This window comes from Corvus brachyrhynchos, unplaced genomic scaffold, assembly GCF_000691975.1.
Source record: "Corvus brachyrhynchos isolate BGI_N302 unplaced genomic scaffold, ASM69197v1 scaffold91, whole genome shotgun sequence".
Lineage (NCBI taxonomy): Eukaryota > Metazoa > Chordata > Aves > Passeriformes > Corvidae > Corvus > Corvus brachyrhynchos.
The window spans coordinates 3,141,347-3,160,705 of NW_008236442.1; the positions used below are offsets into that span (position 1 = coordinate 3,141,347).

Genomic DNA, 19,359 nt, shown 5'->3' on the forward strand with positions numbered 1-19,359 from the left:
CGCTCCTCTGTGCTGGCGCCGCCGCCCGTGACAATTAGCGCCTGTCATTAACCACATTAACGCGTCGCTGTCGCAGGGTTCGTGCGTTCAGCCTGTCCTCGGAGCGGGGGCAGCGCGGGGACGTGCTGACCTTCACCTCACAGTGACCGCCGTGCCCTCCAGGTGCCCCATCAGCCCCAGCAGTGGGCGGACACAGGGAAATAACGCGTCTCACATTCTGGATTTGGTCCCTTAACCCTGACCCAGAAATCTCTGCATCAGCTCACGTAACTGCGGCTTGATCTGAAGGCTTTGAGTGTCGGTAAATCCACCTCGGCCGAGTTATTCCAACAGTTAATTAACCTCACTTTAAACACTGCACCTTCCAGCTTGTACCTCCTGATACATGCTGGTTGTTTTCCCAGCTGGCACATCCCACAGGGATGTGTCAGGTCTTTAAAGGCCTCGGCTCTGCCAGTCCTTACACCAAGTAAGGGTTACACCAAGTAGGAAGGCACTGTGCAAACTGAGAGAGGACATAAAGTTACCCATGTAGTACAATGACAGAATCACGGAGTCACAGAATGGTTTGGGTTGGAAGAGACCTTAAAGACCATCCTGTTCCACTACAGGAACACCTTCCAGTATCCCGGGTTGCTCCAACCCCATCCAACCCAGCCTTGAACACTTTCAGCGATGGGGCAGCCACAGCTTCTCTGGGCACCCTGTGCCAGGGCCCCTCCACCCTCACAGTAAAGGATTTTTTCGTAATATCTAACCTGAACATACTCTTTGTTAGTTTGAATCCATCCTCCCTTGTCCTTTCACTTCAGGCACTTGTAAAAAGTCCCTCTCCATCTTTCCTGTAGGTTTCCTTCAGGTATTGGATGGTAGCACAAGACTAAGCTCACAGTGCAAGAAAGTAAAACTTTTATTGGGTCCATTCCATCTTCCCTTTACTCCCAGAGCTGGCATCAGCTCTTCTGCTTCCCTACAGGAATCTCTGAGGGATGGAGGTCTGGTCACATCGAGCTCCCCACGGCAAAGTGAAGTGAGAAAGCTCTTTGAACTGCACAAAAATCAGCCAGGCAGGTATCCAAAAAACCACAGGGGCACTGCAGGAGTGCCCAGCCCTCTCAGACCCCAGCAGACTCCTTACACACTTCATGGGCAATTTTTGAATTGTTTTTTATGACATCACGTCCCATTTACGACATCAGTCTCTGCTGGCAGCAGCTCAGTCTGTCACCACAAGTTAGCCCTTTCCACAGGAATATTTCAAAATCTCACTTAACAGCAAGTGGGGGAGGTGGGGAGGAAAAGAGAACAATGCCAGTGAGAGCTAGAGGAAATAAACCCCACAACCTCCTGAGGAGGGAGAACTGAACTGCTGTTATATCCACATAACAGGAGGTATCGACCACACCAGCAGCCAGAGACCATCCACACACTGACAGACATCCTCTGTGCCACAGGTTGGAGGGGGAACTGGGTCTGTCTTCACAGCATTTGGAGTTCTCTAGGGTATATCTGTCCTCACCACCTCCTTTAAACATGAGAACAAACCTTTTGTCTGTTGTGAGCGTGTAAAGAAGATGTCCTGGGAGGTTATCCTGCAAAACATGCCTAAATCACCCTAATTTTCTGGCCCAGACACCACAGACTTCCTTAGTTAGTAGTGCCAGAGTCTCAATAGTGACTTGGGTGGATGATCTCTTAAAAAGGCTTTTCAGTTGGACTCATTTTAAGTGAGAGTCTGTGGCCTCCAAATTTGAGCCAGCAGAGCTCAGGTCACACAGAAGCAGAAAGAGCAGTGCACAGGATCAGGAAACAAATTTGAGCAAGGGACTGAGGGCAAGGAACAGAGGACTGACTGCCAGAAAACCCAAAGTCCACACAGAGTAAGGAGGAGTTTGAAATCAAAGCTGTTGCTTCCTCTGCTCTCTCAACACAAAGTGAGTTCTCATCTTTCCTCCAGGATAAAGACCACCAAGTCCAAGGGACGGCTCAGAGAGCAAAGTGCAGCTATTCTGACTGTCAAATGGAGGCAGAATAGACTCTTTTCTCCATACAGCATTATTTATTATTCATCACCACCCCACTAGGAACTGTTCTGCCAAACTCATGAAAAGGCATGTATCACCATCAAGGTTTCATTTTAAAGGTTGCACAGACTTACCAGTGTGGACAGCCAACACAGGAGATCTCATTACAGCCCAGCATTTCAACTCCTTCAATTACCTTTATCAGAAAGAATTTTTCCTTGTGATGATCCAGGTTCTTTCAGTCCCTCACTGCAGCTCAAAATCTTCTCCACCCCCCTGTGCAAGCCCTGCTCAAGAGATGTGCAGGTTTCAGTCACTTTGTTCAAGGGAGAACAGGAATGACTCCAACCCTGTTCAAAGAGGACACAGAGCAGAGCCAGTGCCCTGCTCCACTCCCTGCTCCACTCCCAGCTGCCCTCATCTAAAGCAGGCAGCACACCAAAAAAACATGGAGAGAAACATTTTTAAAGGAAATCTCTTCAGCAGGATGTTTCAGACACAGTAAAAAACCATTTTCCCCTACTGTAAACTTTGCCTGCCAGGTAGCAAAGCATTAAAGTTGTTGCACAGGTTGTCTTGAGCCATAAAACACTATTTTCTTTACCCTGAACTGATGGAGGAATTTAATTTCTCCCATGGAAGGCAGAGATAACTGACCTGCTATAGAGTAGGTCACTCACCTTCCTTCCCTCTCACCAGGGAGCCAGCTGAGCTGGTGGGTTATTTTGCAGAGGTCACTCAGAGGAGGGAGGAATGGATGGAAGAGATGAAGGAGGAAAACTCATGTCCATTTGTGCCTCTGGATAATGCGCTGGGAGGTCCCAGACCTATTCTGGGTGTGTGGTGGCCAGTCCAGGGCTCACATGCAAGAAGCAGATAATTCCTGACTAGGGGTGGCCATTCAAACTAAGAGCAAGAGGCAATCCAAGGGAAATAACATGAAAATTAAAAGTCAGCAAGTGCAAGCAGGTGGTAAGGAAAGGTAGAAGTGACTGTGTCTGTTTAGTCAAGAAAAGAGAGTTTGTTGGAGACATGTCAACTGTCTCCTTGAAGAGGCTTGGTTTAAAGAAGGGCAGGATTTAAAGTGGTTCTCTGTAGCTACTGCAAGCAGCATAAAAATAAATTCAGTGTCCTGCAAAGATTAATTGGTGTGTGCATGAAGAGAAACTTTCTGTGTCTAAGGGGGGGAAACTAGTGGTACAAACTGCTCAAAATCTTGTGGAGCCTGGTTTGTGGAGATTTCTTTAAATTGGATGAACACCTGTGGGGTGGTCAAGGCTCCCCTCTCCATCCACAGGGTTGGATTACATGTTTGCTCAGAGCATGTAGCAGGACTATATATCCTTTATGCCCTGGAGCAAAAAACCACTGAGATATAAATATGAGGTAGTCAGTCACTGTTCAGTGTCAGCCTCAATACCCTGAATCAAGTCAGAGGTTACTGGAGGAAAATCATGGCAGAAACAAACTGAAAATTCTTCCTACACATGTTGGGTTTTTCATGCAGGCAGAGTCAGGATGTGTTGTATTTAGATATCCTTCTCGTGGTTCTTAAGGTCCTCATGCAACCAAATTTGGTTCTTTCTGGTTCTACTGCATTAGAATATTTTATTCACTTGTTATTCCCAAAAGCACCTCCCTCACAGTTACAGCGTGTCCACTCACACTTCCCTAAGCTGTACTAGGCCCTGACAGTAACAGGACTTGTTACCAATGTAACCTGGTCCCTGCTTTTGTTTCAATTCCCAAAACACTCTGAGAGGCAAGCACAGAGCAGCCAGTTTTGCTTTTAGAACACAAGCATGTTTTATGAGCACTGGATGCACGTTGGCTGATGAAGAATCCCAACTGTCTGGGTATATGGGATAATTGTTCCACTTGGGACTCATTAGCTAATTATTTAAAGATTCTAAGGAAAAGCATTTCATAAATACAGCACTAAATTTCCAGAAGTGTAATTACAGGCTGAACACACATTTTTTAGCACCTGTGTTATTCACTACATAAGCGAATAGCAAAGTACCTTGTGGAGTGCTCTCCCTGCTCTCTGTCAGGCTTGGGGCAGGACAGGATAACTACTAGGAAATTGAAAGGTAACATTTTTTATATTCCCTCTTTGGTAGCAACAACAACACAGCTCAGGGTGATTTTAAACTCTGCCCCTAACATACAGAATCTCAATAACGAAGGATAAAACTTGCACAGGGTGAGGGAGGCACAGACCAAACAGCCATAACCCAGATTATTGATCTGGTTTTGTCACTTGACTTTGATGCTATGGGATCAGCTTTTTAATCAATGTTAGAAAACATTGTTTGCTTCTCAGTAACTTCCTCAAGTTACTTTGGAAAAACATTGCTCTACTGAGCAGGAGGATTCCAGAATAAGATTCCTGACCCACCAGTTCAGGAATTGTTGCTCAAAAGTAAAAGGTGTCATATGACACTGACAAAAATGAGGCAATTGTATGGCATGGAGATTTGTACATGGGTGAATAAACAACTGCATTTAAAGAAGAACCCAAACTTGTTCAGTCTGGATTCTCGTTAACTCAGCAAAAGCATATTTAGAACCAATCTCAGAGTTTTATTTTCTTTTCTGTTGTTTGACAACTCTGGCTGGATGGAAGCCCTGCCCATCACACCCAGTGCACCTGCCCTGTCTGTGTGTGCACTGGCTCTGTGTGCCTCCAGCAGGCTCTGCCTTTCTCCTTGTAACCAGAAAAATTCCAAATCCCACTAAGAATGCATAAAGCAACACTCAGCTCTTTTCATTTCCAGCAGCACCAGGAACTGCATTCGCTGATGCAAGAGAATTTCAGAAGTCCCATAAATTACATTTTGCTCCTCACATCCAGAAGGAATTTCCTCCATCCTTTCCTTCCTTTCCTCTTCCTGCCCAATCCTTCATGCCTTCTTCTCTGTGAGTCTCAGCCCTCTGTTTCGTGCTTGCACAGCACCTCTCCCTGCCTCCCATGGCAAGTTGTCCTGCTTGGCAGCAGACCACATGTGAACCCCCAACAAAAGGGCTGGGAGGCAGGGGAAGAGAAGAAGATGTCCCATGGCAGGTTAATCATCTGCTGGATGCTGTTTTCATCCCTTCACAGGCACGAGGAAGCCACACAGAGCTCTGGCACTGTTGCAGTGGAAAAGGAGCAAACCTCTAAAGGTCCCAAACACCTTCCTGTGGCTGCACTACCAGGACAGGAGAGCAATAGCCACAGAAAGCTGATAACTGCTCTTCAGAAACAGTAAGAGAGGTTTTAACATGGTATTCCCCCTCAAGCATGTGAATTGTCAGAGGGTCTTCCTTCCAGCACCTGTCACAGCTGAGGGAACAACATGTTTCAATACAGGAGGCTCAGCCAGTGCCTCTGACTGAAGTATGAACCCAGCCAGGCTTTGAATGAGTAATGCCACGTCCTCTTCATGGCTAAGGCTAGAAACTTTCTTTTTTATTTGGGTTTTTTTGGTCTCTCTTTTTTTTTTTTTCCTAATAATAATAATTTTCATTTCCACAAAGCTCAGAGAAGCCTGAACATCAGGCTTTCACTTCCCAATCTGCCTACAATGGATTTTTCTTTTCCTGTTCTTCATTCATGCAAAAGCCACTTCATGATCATGTAACCATGTGCGTGATTGATGGGAAGAGCAAGGGGGAGGGTAAGTGGTATAATTTTGATTATGCTTTGAAATGCTCAGGGTTGGAAATGAAGTATGAGATTCCCCCCACTTCTCCTGCCTCTCTTGAAGGCAATTATGATTGCCTTAAAGATGTGAGATCTGTTGAAAGTAACAAATCGTTGATTGTTTATTTTCAGGGTAGACAACAATCAGCTTTTAATCAGCTTCTCATCACCACTAGAGAGCTATTAAGTCTCTTAAAAATAATTAGAAAACAGAAAAGAAAAATCTTCTCCAATTATTTTCATCCAGGAAACTGAGATTTTATGGGGGGGAAAAAAAAAACCAACCAAAAAAACCACCTCAAGATTCACAGGAAAAAAAACTTTATATGGTGGCACGTTAAGTTCTCTCTTTTAGCAATGAGATATTGTTTGCCAGAGGTTGCATTGTGCTTCCTGAGTTTGTATGAGGTTATGGATATTGGCACTTGAATAAGAAACAGTATCTTCAGTCACCTTGGGCAGACGCTCAGATATTTCTGCCTAACGGTTTTTTAAGGAAATGGATTGCACGAGTCTTCTGTTCCTCTGATTTCTGACTATTCACAGAACCCTGGCTTTCAGGTTCCCACAGAACACATTTTTTTCCATTTTTGAGTAAATAGTCTGTGAATTTCTGTCCTGGGGGAAACAGTACTCAAACTTAACTACAGTAAAGAGAGCAACCTCCAAATTTCAATTATGTTGGAATTAGCAACAGGTATGAAACACCTCACATATCACCTTTTGTGGTTTCAGATGGGCAACTGAATAGACATTTCAGCTCACATACAGATTTCCAGAAGCTTTCCAAACAAAAAATGCCAATGTGCCTCGTTTAATACTGCCACATAGACTTTAATAGTACACTGCTTGTAACTCAAATGTAACTCAAATTAGTTCAATCATGAGCACTTTGCTGGGTCCTGAGACAACTGCTGCTGTCCTGCCCAGCAGGTATTTGTCTTTCAGGTGATGACCAGGTGGTGTCCTGGCTGTTCCTGAGGTGCAGTTACACCACAAGGAGCCTTTGGTAAGAGACTGGGAGACAGACAGGTTTTGTCACTGTCACATTGCAGGGAACCTGCCCTCCAAAAAAAGTAATGGACTGCAAATCCCTTATGGACTCTAAGGGACAGCTCTCTGAAGAGCATGTGAGTGCTCAGCTAATTAACTTCTCCCCCACCAGGACCCCAGTGGCTGTATCTTTTTATTTTATTTTCTCTATTGCCCATTGGAGGTGAATTGCAATGACTTTAAAAAGGGATTCTTCTTGTCCATCGATCAGTGTTGTACCCATTTGACCTACTAGTGTCTCTTTAAAGATTGATGAACTGGAACACAAAAGTGGAACTCTCTCAGTTTAACTGTTCCCACCTGAGTTTCCTGCACTGTGAGACACATTTTTATAGACGCCCATGGAGTGGTTGCACCATTGGTTCAAATTCCAGGGTTATTGCACACAGCACTTCCATGGCCTGGCAAGAGGCAAGACAGCAAAGACAGTCACAGAACTGGTTTACATTAAAAACTGCTTTCATTAAAAATGTGCTACATCTCAGGACCAGAGCAGGAATTTAAGTCTGCTGCTTTAGTACTGGTCACTAATTAAATGAGAAACGGCACCACTAATTTAAAAAAAAATTGAAAAAAATTACTTACTGAATTTATATTTTCCCCTCACCAACTGAAACCCCTCCTTGCAAATGACTAATGTTTGGCTAAGATTGGCAAGAGAGGCTGCAGGCAGCCAAACCTTTACTCACCAGAGGGTACCCCCACACCCAAAAAGGAAGATACAGATTTTTAATTTAGAGTTGTGCCTTGCACTAAGCAAACCCCACATTTTCACATAGTTATATACTGCCAATTTAGTCTAATACATCATTTTTATACCATGGATGAAGTCCTGTCCACCTCTATCCTCCCTTAAAATTGACAGACAATGCCAAAAATTCACTTCTCTGCTCACAGAAATTGTTTGGTGAGCCAAACCCAAAGAACATTTTCCAGCGAGTGCACCCACCTTTATTTTACCTTCCTGGTCCTTTTTCTTTTTCTAGGCGGATGGCTTTGTGCAAATAGAATAAATACCTGGGTATTTCAGCTTCATTCAGATTGCATGATTTTGAGCAGGTACTTGTGAGTACAAAGTGTCTTGTAGCAGCTGTGTCAGAAAGACAGAAGAACCCACTTGGAACACTGATACTGCTGCACAAACCAGAATAAATGGCCAGTGGAGGGTATGGTTTATCATTTTAAATTATTTTTGCTCTCCAGCCAAAGACAGTTGGTTTCTTAAATCATGATTTTATCCTTTCTAATTTGACTTCTCAATTGTACCAGAATTCTTAATTATTTCTCTGCTTGCAATAGCACCATCCAATTTATCACCTGAGCATAGCAGCATAGCATAAATAATCTATTGCCTTTTTAACCTGAAGGTCTCAGCATTTAGTCTTCAAGAATATGAAAAATTTCTAATTGAATAATGGAATATTCCTATGATGGTCACCCTAACTGGAAAGTATTGCTTTCTGAAGTTTCCTGTTCTCCTCTCAGGAGAAGTCAGCAGAGCTCTCTGAATACAGAGCTCAAGCCCAGCTTAAGCTCCATTCCAACACGCTGGACACAGCTGGAGGTTGTTTGGGACCCCTCTGGAGCTCTCACCCACCACCGACCTCTGGCCACTCATGTCCTGAGGTGCATACCCCAAAACACAGAGCCACAGCCAGGTCCTGTCTGTGTGTTGAACAGTGTTGACAAAAACCACGAATTAAAGGAAAAATCCAGAGGTTGCTACCCTGGCACAGAGGACCAAGAACAATCTCTGCTGTAAGTGGGTAAATTTCAGCTGAACTTGGAACAGGTTTTTTTTTTTAAAAAAGTCTCTAAGAAAGATCTGCTGAGCACCATGTAATAAAAATACAGACAGACTGGACTTGAGAGGTTTGCAATTTTCCTTGGCTCTTATTTACACCTCTGATTCTGACAGTCCTGTTCCGGACAAGAAACACTGGCTCCCACCCATATTAACAGAGCAAGATCCATAGTATGGCACGGGTTTGTTACTCATCTCAGGGACACAAATATTATGTTTAATCAAGAGCTGAAGTAAGACTAAATGAGTAAAACAAGTTAAAGTAAAGTCTGAAGCACCAGAGTATCCTCAACACTTTGCAGTTTGGCAGGGCATTGCTGGGTGGAGCAGACAGAGTGAAATTTGCTTCCCAAATCACGTTCTATTGTCAAACCATCCTGTGGGAGCTCTACAGAGACATCCTGCTCAAATCATGCCCTGTCTGCCAAGCAATGCCTTGCCCAGAGGTTTTACAAAGTGTCCCCCACGCCTTCCCATTACAGATATGGCCCATCTACAAGCTGCCCCTTTTCTCAGCACCCAGCTGAGTCACTTCAAACAGGACAGCCCTGAGTTAGAAGAAGGCAAAATCTGCAGATCTTGGTGAAGCATCTCTGTCCTACCCTGGAAGCCAAACAGAGATGTCTAAAAAAGACAGGAATAACTAAACTCCAGCCCAGCCACTGGGCAGTACATTTGCCACAGAAAGGCAGTGACCCAAGGGCCTGAAGCAGCAGCTCAGGCGTGCTTGTCCAATGATGCATTTGTAGCTGCACTGAGATTTGAGATTCAAGCTTGAAAACCAGCATGACTCAGGAGTTCCTTAGAATTGAAGCATGAGGACTGTGAAAGCCTTATTGCAGGTGCAACACCATACACATCATTATTCCCACCAGCGAATCCGCCCGTGAGACTGGTGTGGGTGCCTGCTCTGTTAATGTGAGACCAAAAACCCCCGTGTGTGCGACACAGAGGAGCCCTTCCAGCACAAGGCTGTTTGTCTCCTCCTTTAATAACATCAGCTACCACATCTTAATAGAGCAGATCCTCCTCACAGCTCCTCCTCCACCCTGTGTACCCTGATGATGCCTCCTCGATATTAAAAGCAGCATCGGATGAAAGACGGAGGCCCCAAGACGTCCTTTTTTTCATCATGTATAATTTGTAATGCTAGTCAAAAAATAGCAAGCAATTTAGCCTGGAAGTTTGCCAGCTCAGATATTCATAGCACATGTGATCAAACACAAGAATTTGCCAGTCACTGGAAAAACAATCAGGCTCTGTAACCTGACTTCACCGCCGAGGACAGAGCCTGTAAACATCCCTATTGATCAGGGCAGAACTATTTTCATCAGGCTGCACTGCTCTGGACGTTAAACATCTGCAGAGTCAACGCCTACACAGCTGAAGTTAGGGGAGATAGCTCCAAGAATTTAACATTCCCAAGACATGAGCAATTTCCAAAAGAATTGGCGGCCAAAGACACCATGAAATTACACTGAAAATTGAAAAAAAAATATCATAAATGGCTTTTATGTAAAAATCCAGGTTATCGTACAGCTTATTGACATATACAACAAATTGAAACAGTTAATTCATCTTATTAGCTTCCACTGATAATTTTTTAATTAAGTTACTTATCTTTATCTACATATTTAAGAATGTAGATCTTTCATTATTCATCTCTTAAAGAAAATCAATGTTGTCCTGATTTGCTACAGCTCAAACAAAGGAGCAGTATTATCTATGCTAGGACTGACTAATAGAAAAAAAGTTCATTAACTTTATTAACAAGCCCTAAGAAAATGCTATTGAGCACATTTTCATACTCCTAAAAGTTTGAATTATGAACCAAAAGTTTAATAGTGTTCAGTATCACTAAAATATACATCATGATTTTTTTTTAAATGCTTAGAAATAAAAAAGGAAAAGGTAGAAAATTATTAAAACAGTCTAATAAAATGTTTTAGAAAAGTCAGCCCTAATTCTGGATTATATTATAAAAACCACTAGCAGAATAGCTTTATATTCTGGTTTTTATTATTTATTAATTATTACTCTGCATTTTATTTATTACTAAGAGACTGGAAGCTCATCTGTAGCACTGGTTAGATGCGAGTGTCTAAATGCCTATCCACCACATAGTTTTGAAATATTTGCACATCAAAACAGACTCTAGTTTTACACTTGGGAGTCTAAAGCTTTATAAAAGACACTGGGAAAAGAGTAAACTTTGAATCTCAATTTCTGGAGGAAACAGACTTTTTCTAGCCATCTAAAGTGTCCTTTTCTTCTCAAGGTGACCTTAAGTTTCAGATTTGTAAAATGGTTTCCTCTTGTGTTCAATCCTACTGTGTAATAAGTTTTAAAAACGACTACTTATCTTCTTTAATATATTAGTCATATACAGCAGGAGAAGCCTCTGTGGGAATTTTTGCTATCGGGTTCGCTCAAGCCTAAGTCAATGCTGATTTAGAAAACATAACTTACCCATAGTAACAAACAATCAGGGGTATATTTATTGGAATAACATCTTTCCATTCTCCTCCAGCGGCGTGTTTCGTTTATCAGTTGCAGTGCTGCAGATTGGGGGATATTTACAGTGACCAAGGCAATTTGAAAGTAATGCTTTGATGTTGCCCATCTTATTACAATTTTACAAGCCTGAATCGCTGGCATTTGGCAAAACAAATAGATCTGATGGTTCTGAAAAATGTTAATGAAATGCAAATTAGCCAGGCAGGTATAAGTTTTATTTATGTCAGAGGAGTGAGAAGTGGTGCATTGCTCAGAAACTGCCCATTGCAGAAGTTACATTTAATGAAGCTGAATTTTTTTTAGATTTTGCCTTGCTAATCATGACCTCGGCTGCCTGCATCATGTAATGACAATAATGAATAAACATGCTGTGCTTATGAAGAACTAGAACCTAACAAGCTGATCAATTGTTAATTCTATAAAGTGACTAAAACGTGTCTCCACTATCAATAAGTAAATCAGCTTCTATTTGCAGTACTAATGCACCTTGTACATATCCTCCAGCTATCCTGCCCTTCTCTGTAATAATGTAATTATCAGTTTGGTCATATTTAAGTACAACCTGAATGAGATTTGATATTATTTTTGTCTTGAGGGTGGAAAAATAGAAGGAAAAATTGTTTGGATATTTAAAGAGACACAATACATTTATTTGGAGGATGCAGATTTTCCACTTGCCCTTCAATTAGTTATATAAAATTATTCTTTTGAAAAGCAATTATTTTACAGCATTATTCTTAAATCATACAGACTATTATCAGACAGACATTCCAGAGAAGAAGGCCTTTTTATTATTAAAGCCCTTTTGCTCTAAGCCTCTGTAACAAAGACTTTAACAAAAGACAACAGTGCTCATTAACTGTAACAGAAGATGTTTCTTCTGTAAGGGAAAAAAAAATAAAAGCATTTAAAATAAGACTAATTTGGCTTTATTCAGGCTTTATTTTTCCTCTTACATGAGGAAAACACAGAAGGCAGATCAGATCTCTAGCCATAATACAATTATGTATATTCCAAATATGCGAATTACAAATAGCAGACCGTCTCCCCTACATTTCCAAGCAAGATTTAGCAGTAATAGTTTATCCATTTCTGAAGAGCATGTTCAAGAAAAAGAATGTTTAACACATGTAAAACCCAGGAGTTTTGCTTGAATTATGTTTTCCTTCTCATTCCTGGAGCTGTCTGCAAAGACACTGGGAGAAAGCAGCTTCCTGTTCATCCACCCAAAACCACCACCCACCTCAGTCTGGGGTGCAACCAGTGAGGAAAGCGCACCTGGAGCATTTCACAGGTGAATGGTACCCACTGGCAAGGTGAGTAATTGTATTTAAAGTGGCTGCACTAATTGTATTTAAAGTGGGTGCCCCTTTTTCAGAGTTATAAACAGTAATTATTCTTAAATGTTTACAGCTTCTGTGACTATTCTTCTATTGTTAAACTGAAATATATGTCACAAAAATATATGAGAAGAATTGCAAGGAGGAAATGTTCTGGAGGGAAATGCTCTTACGTGTGTGGATGAGCTCAATATACCAATTAATTTCTAACACTTAACGAAGTGTCATTCTCAGGTGGAAGGTTACAGTCTTTCTGCCAGAAGTTGTCCCACTTCACCCCAGATCCATCTCTCCATGACAATTCGGTGTAGAAAAGGAGGGATAATCCTTTTTACCTGCTTCTCTCTTAAGACAATAAGCACAGGTTTTTAAAAGGTATTTGATCTAACAAATTTTTGTTCTTTCAGTGGTCCCTGAACAGAAACAGATCTATTATTAAACAAAATCAGAATTAATCATTTCAGCAGCACACCAAAAATAGGGGATAGTTTCGTACTAAAATAATTATTTCGCTTTTTTCCTCCCTTAGCCCCAGTTAAGCCCATACACCACATCACTGGCAGGTATTTCCACAATTAAATTGTTACTCCAGTATACTTTGCAGTTAAATAACCCAATTTCAATTACTCTGTGATGTGCTTCCACAATAAAGGATATTAACTCCGAAGTTCAGAGGCACTGTTTAACGGAGTAATGTAACAGGAACATGCACACATGACAATCTCTCTGTGTTCCACAAAATGACTAAAAATCCTTTTTTGAGATTCAGTGGCCTGTTTTATGTGCAGGTGCACTCACTGCTGTAGATCTGTGTTTGGGGAAATTCTCATAGCACTTGACTTCTAACCATGGTGCTTCAGAGCCATTAAACTGGCAGTGCTCAGCACAAATAGTAACACAGTCAACACGAGCCTGCCAGACAGCCAGGATCAGGCTTTTACACCTGCCTGGATCCACACTGGGCCAATTCCAGTTGCATCCCTGGCCACGACACCTTCTGTCATTAAGGTTATGAAGAGTTCCTTCACACTATCTTACTTCCTCCAGGAATAAAACAAATGGCTATCCTGAGTACAGCCCTGGCATTGCCACAGACCCTGGCACTGGCCAGAGGAGGAGGTAACAGCAAAGGGGAAGAGATGATCCCTTCTTCCTCCCTAGCAACCCTGTCTGCTGAGCATTCACCAGGAAGCTGGAAGGAAACCAGCAGGGAACACGGGCTTCCTGAATGCCCAGTGAAGGGACCATCACCAGCAACCAGAGCTTCTCTATTTTCAGAATTATCCTAGAATCACAGAATGGTATGGGCTGAAAGGGACCTTAGAGTTCCAAATCCCTCCTCCTGCTGTGGGCAGGGACACACACCTTCCACTAGACCAGGTGGCTTCAAGTTCCATCCAACCTGGCCTTAAACACTTCCAGGGATGGGGCAGCCACAGCTTCTCTGGGCAGCCTGTGCCAGGGCCTCACCACCCTCACTGTGAAGAATTTCATCCCAATATCCAATCTAAATGTGTTCTCTTTCAGTTTAAAGCCATTCCCCCTTTTCCTGTCACTACAAGCCCTTGTAAATTATAGGGAACAGTCTCAAAGACTGATTTAAGCAGGGCACTATAACTCCCCTGCTTCTGTCATAGAAGCCATACTTCCATTAAAGAACTCAACCACACCTGTTTAATAGTTTAAACTGAACAAGAAGTTTCATTTAGGAGTCCAAGCTAAGTTAGTTTAGCCAGGAAATTGTAATATGGATGCATTACATTAAATTCTGAAACATGGCATTTCTCTTCCTGTCTCCAACATTATTAGCATCTTACAGTGGCTTGAATTAAAAAAGAAACATTTATTTTATCACCCTGATATCAGCCCGCTGCAATATAACATTTTTGAAACAGGGAAATATCACAGCTTGGCATCATAAATTCAACACTGCAACAAGATAAATCCTTCCCATTAATGTAAACCGCTGTACTTCACAGTATATCTGCATCTGCAACACACTTGTGTTTGCTGATCAGACTATCATAAACACACATAACTCTCAGTGAATAATGGAAGCAGCAAGAAAATCTGAGGGTAACTGCTCTCCAGACTAAAGCAGCCACAGCCTAGTCCTTCAAACAGATTCACTCATGCAGGGATGTTCCTGCTTGTGTTCGATAGCATAAAATACCATCGTCCTCACCACTGGAATCCACATAACACAGCAAATGACATCGAGGTACAGTCGCTCCTTAATTACACATGCACAGAATGAATGCTGGAAGCTTTATTAACTTGTGATGTATATAAATCCCAGAGATGCACAAAGGAGAGATTGGGTACCCTATCAATTAAGAATTTCTGAATTTCTCACTGAATACTTAAGGTGACACTGAATTGACTCTGAAAAAAAAGAAGCTCATTTAATTTTGTTGAAAAGAAAAATCACTAACCATTTAGTGCTTCCTACAACAACTCAATTTCCACCTTTTCCCCTTTACACTGAGATCAACACTCTGAAACTTACACCAAATGGGAATTTGGCACACAGTTTAGGAAAAGCAAACACATGAATTAATAACCTGAATTATGCAAATACGAACCTGAAATTTGCAATTTGTTTTAAAAAGCTGAAAGAACTCCTCTTAATTGGTTTATCCATGTCTAGGCATTACTCAAGTGATTCTGGTTTAGCAGTTAGCAGCCTCTTGCAGGCTCAGAAAAAAGCCTACAAATGCTTTAAGAGCTCAAGCACCTGAGTTCTGCTCTCTCCTCTATAAAGAAAAGAAACCAGTAAGAATCAGTAAGTCCAAGCTGATTCCATGTTCTTCAGCTCAAAGGGATGTAGCACGAGTGAGTCGTGCTTGGCAAGTGGCTGGAGAACAGAAAGGGGCAAGAGCTCTGCAGTGAGGGTTGGGGAGGAAGTTCTTTAACCATCTTTTACCATCCTGTAACACCAAGGGTGGGATTTCTGCCCCTTAATATATTTATCCTTGTTATACCTCACAGCACATGTAGCACAGCTGCTGTGGGAGGAGGGAGAAAACTTGCACTGATGCTGTGCAGAGGGAAATATCCTTCTAGGAGAAAGACCTGACCCCACCAGAGTTTTTATTCCACAGATGTTCCCTGTAAAGTGTAACTGAAATTGAAACACAACAGAAAGGGGAATAAAAACAACGGGTCACCTTTGGAGTCACGGAGATACCCAGTAGTACTTTCCCTCATTTGAGCTTTACTCTGGCATAGTTGTACCGAGTCTGAGAAAATCAGCCTTTCAGCTCACAGCCTTTCCAAAATAACTGCTGGAAAACATAAAATAGAGCAAAATAGGTGAAATCCACAGTCCTTTGTTCCTCCTTACAAGCCCCTTCAGAATAGCAAAGAGGCTTCGGTGCCACAGTCGGATAGAAATCCCCGTCCTTGCAAGTAGTCAGGATGCTCTGGCACTGCAAAGCAGCTCAGCTCAAGCTGCCTGACCCCAGGTGAAAGTGTGCTGTGATCTCCTGATCTGCAGGGCTGGCACCAGCTTCAAAGCTGCTGCTTGCGTGATGGTTATCACATTTTCAAAGGGGAAAAGAGATGCTGAAGGAGTTCTACTAGACCTTGAGAAAAGGAGTCCCAGGGCCATAAACTCTGAGAGTGAGACAAGGAAAATCCAATTCCTTGGGTAAAAAGTATTTATATAGGAGAGATCTTTATTCTGAGTGTGCTTCCAAAATCCAGCACAAAACATTATGCTCAAGATTTTCCTCCGGAGACTGGAATGAGGCTTAGGACTCAAAGGTCTATTGCTGCTCCATATTCATATTGATAGAGTGTTTAAAAGAATAAAAGATTGGTCTTAGAGAGTTATAAAATATTGGTAGTCCAAACAAACTTTTTGGACCCACAAATTCAAATTTAGTTCTAGATTAAGATCTTATTTTTTCAATGGCCAACAGAGGTAGGTGACATTACAAAACCACAATGATTTCAAGGTTTCGTAAGAAACTTTATTTTACACAAGCCTGAGAATTAATTGCTTTTCATCATATATTTTACTATTTACTTCTCCATGCACATTTTTTTCTAACGCTTGAGTACTGGCCAAATTCTGCCCTTTTCACTCTCAGCCCAGTCCTTAATTGGGAAGGTTTGCCAGAGAGAGGACAGCAGGTGATGGCCTTCAATTAATAGGAGATTGGCATGGAGAGATCAGGGGTTGCTCCCAAGTTCCACCAATTCAGATCCAATCCAGAGCAGTCACATCTGGAAGGCCACACCAGGTAACACCTGCACCTGAGCTGTATGACCAGGAGAACTGGTGGATTCTTAGGAATTTATATAAAACTCAGGGAAGTCAGTGTGAATTCTTTTATGCAATTTAAATAATATTCCACAATCACCAGAGCTGGTGCAGCCTACTAAACAGCTGAGGAAAAGAGCCATGGAATAAGAGGCATGAACCCAGGCAATCTCTGCACCCTGGTAAGGCAGAAAGCTCTTCAATATTGGACTAAAACCTATCAACAAGACTCTTGTTTCCTTTTGCCTGTGTTTTTCTTCAATAATTGGCAGCTTTTAGCTTTCAGAGTACACCAAACTGGTACCTTCCACAAGCACTGAAGTCGCTCAGACAAAATATACCAAACATCAATATGAAACTAGAAGGGAAAAAACAGGAAGAAATCTGCTACAGCATCATCTAAACATAAGACACTAAGTAATAGCATTTAAAAAAAAAATCTATTTCACACAGATGAAAATCATTACAGTTCTCTAGAGACCCTCTGTCTCTCTCTGCAGCTCCCCATGTCATTTCCTAGCTGGTAAAAATGTGCCACAGGATATCAAAAGATGGTAACGTTCTTCTAATTTTAATATGCCTCTAATCCAATAATGGCTTGTTTACTGCTTTCTAATTTAAAGGTAATTCATTAGATGTATCCTGTCACGTCTTATTGGCAATGAAGGCATAAGGATCTTACACACAGCTCTGAGGCACATCAGTCATATTGCTAATATTCTGTGTGGGTCCCTCAGTGCAAAGGGCTATCGATGCAATGGCACTGATAAGGGACTCTGTGTGTGTACCTACATATAAATCACAACCAAAAATATTAAAAGACTTTAGGAATGAAGTCTGGACCCAAAAATTTATGTTTTAGCATTGAGAATTCTAGCAAAGGGAAATATAAGTTATTTGAGTGAAAATATTTTGTGATTGTGACAAAAAGGGTCTTGCACAGCCTATGGGGAAGCCCCTGCCTGACCTGCAGGGGAATTGGATCAGTCTGCAGCAAATGATGAAGGTTAAGGAAACATTAGACAGAAGAGGCAGCTGAACTCCGAAATGCACATTTCAGGAGCCAGACCATGCCAGGCAACATCTGTTGTGATTCTCCAAAAGCCACCCTGACTTGTTGAGCAATCCTAGAGCAAAGTGACAGGAACTGAGGCCAAGGGCTTCAGACCTGCTGGACCTTGGCAGCACGGAGGCACCAAGGTGAGGGTGACAGCACAGCAGGAGCCATTGGCACAGCGGGGCAAGGCGTTTTCCTGCCTCGCCAGCCACGGCAACATCCACCTGGCAGCACGGGGCCCCTCCTCACTCCCCTGGCACGGAGTCTGTGCCCATCTCCACGGGAGCAGCTCTGCTCCGAGCAATCAGGCAAAGGAAAGCAATTTACTACAGGTGAAAGCTCTGTGTGCTCAAACACGCTGCTTAGGCAGCTCTCCTGCCACAAGGGCTGAGAACTCTTTGCCTGTTTACACTCTGCCAGCAACCAGCTCAGTCGCGTCAGCTCTCTCTCTGCCAGGGCACTGATATGCCCATTTTCAATAATCTCTTCCCAAGAAGTGAAACCTTTAACCAACCAGACTGACCACACACGAGTGGCTGCTTAATGAATTGTGACTGTCTCAGAGGAGGACACAGGGCTGAGAAACACAGTGACAGCGTGCTAGGAAATCACGGCGTTTGCCCGAACTGGCGTTATTCCTCAGGAGCACGGCAGGATCACCAGTTTGGAAGACAGTTTGGGTCCGTGTGTGTCCAAACCCATCCCCTCATTGGCTGTCGGTGATGTCATGCCCGTGCATTAATCCCCGGTGACTGCAGGTTTAACATCACACGTATCACCACATCCTCTGCTAACGACAATGACCACGGGCCTTGGAGGAAATTACTCGAGCAGAGAACAAAGCAACTTGTTGAAACGAGCAAAGTCGCATCTCTTAAGTGATTATTTCCAGCTTTTATTTTGTCAAAGTGAAGTTGCTGGGGTCAGGAGATGACACGTGCCTCGCTGAAAGGAGTGGGTATTGTTAGAGCTCTGTTTTAAAGAAAGTAAATCCTCCCACTCAAAAAGGTGAAAGTGCCAGTCGTGGGAAACCAACTGCTCTGGGAAGTGAAAGTATTTCAGGAGCTATAAAATCGGTAGCTGAAATTATAAGCACTTTCTAAAAGAAAAAGAAGGTGGGGTGGGGGGAAGAGTGATATTTAGGGAGCAAGCTTGACCCTTTGCTATCAACACCTTCATCACTGGAGTAACGGGGGCAGTAAATGAATTACACGCACACACCCCAGTGCACAGATAGATTTAACTCCAGGACCAACACTTGGAGTGTTCCGGACTGACACTCGCGCAGCCGCTCTCCCGGAGCCTGCCCAGCCCGCGGGGTTCGCTACAGACATTCTGGGAAGCGCGAACACCGCAGGCACTGCCGGCACGGGGGATGCCCGGTGCGGGGGATCCCGGGGTGCCCAGTTCGGGGGATCCCGCTGCCCCTGGCCGGGCAGCTCCCGTGGCCTCTTTGAGAATAAATAAGTCACTGTTAGCCATCACACTCCCGGTAACTGCGCTCCGAAATACAAGTTACACCGCAGCTGAAGCGATGCTTCTCTCCAGGCTGCCTCCCCCCGGCCCACATCACACACCCCCTCCCGGGACGCGCAGCGCCCAGCAC

General features: G+C 43.0%; 1 protein-coding gene across 2 annotated transcripts in view; it reads right to left on the reverse strand.

Moving 5' to 3' along the window:
• FAM19A4 (family with sequence similarity 19 member A4, C-C motif chemokine like) overlaps positions 1 to 19,359 on the reverse strand; it is a 70,693-nt gene that overhangs the window by 49,053 nt on the left and 2,281 nt on the right. The gene's annotated exons all lie outside the window — the stretch shown is intronic.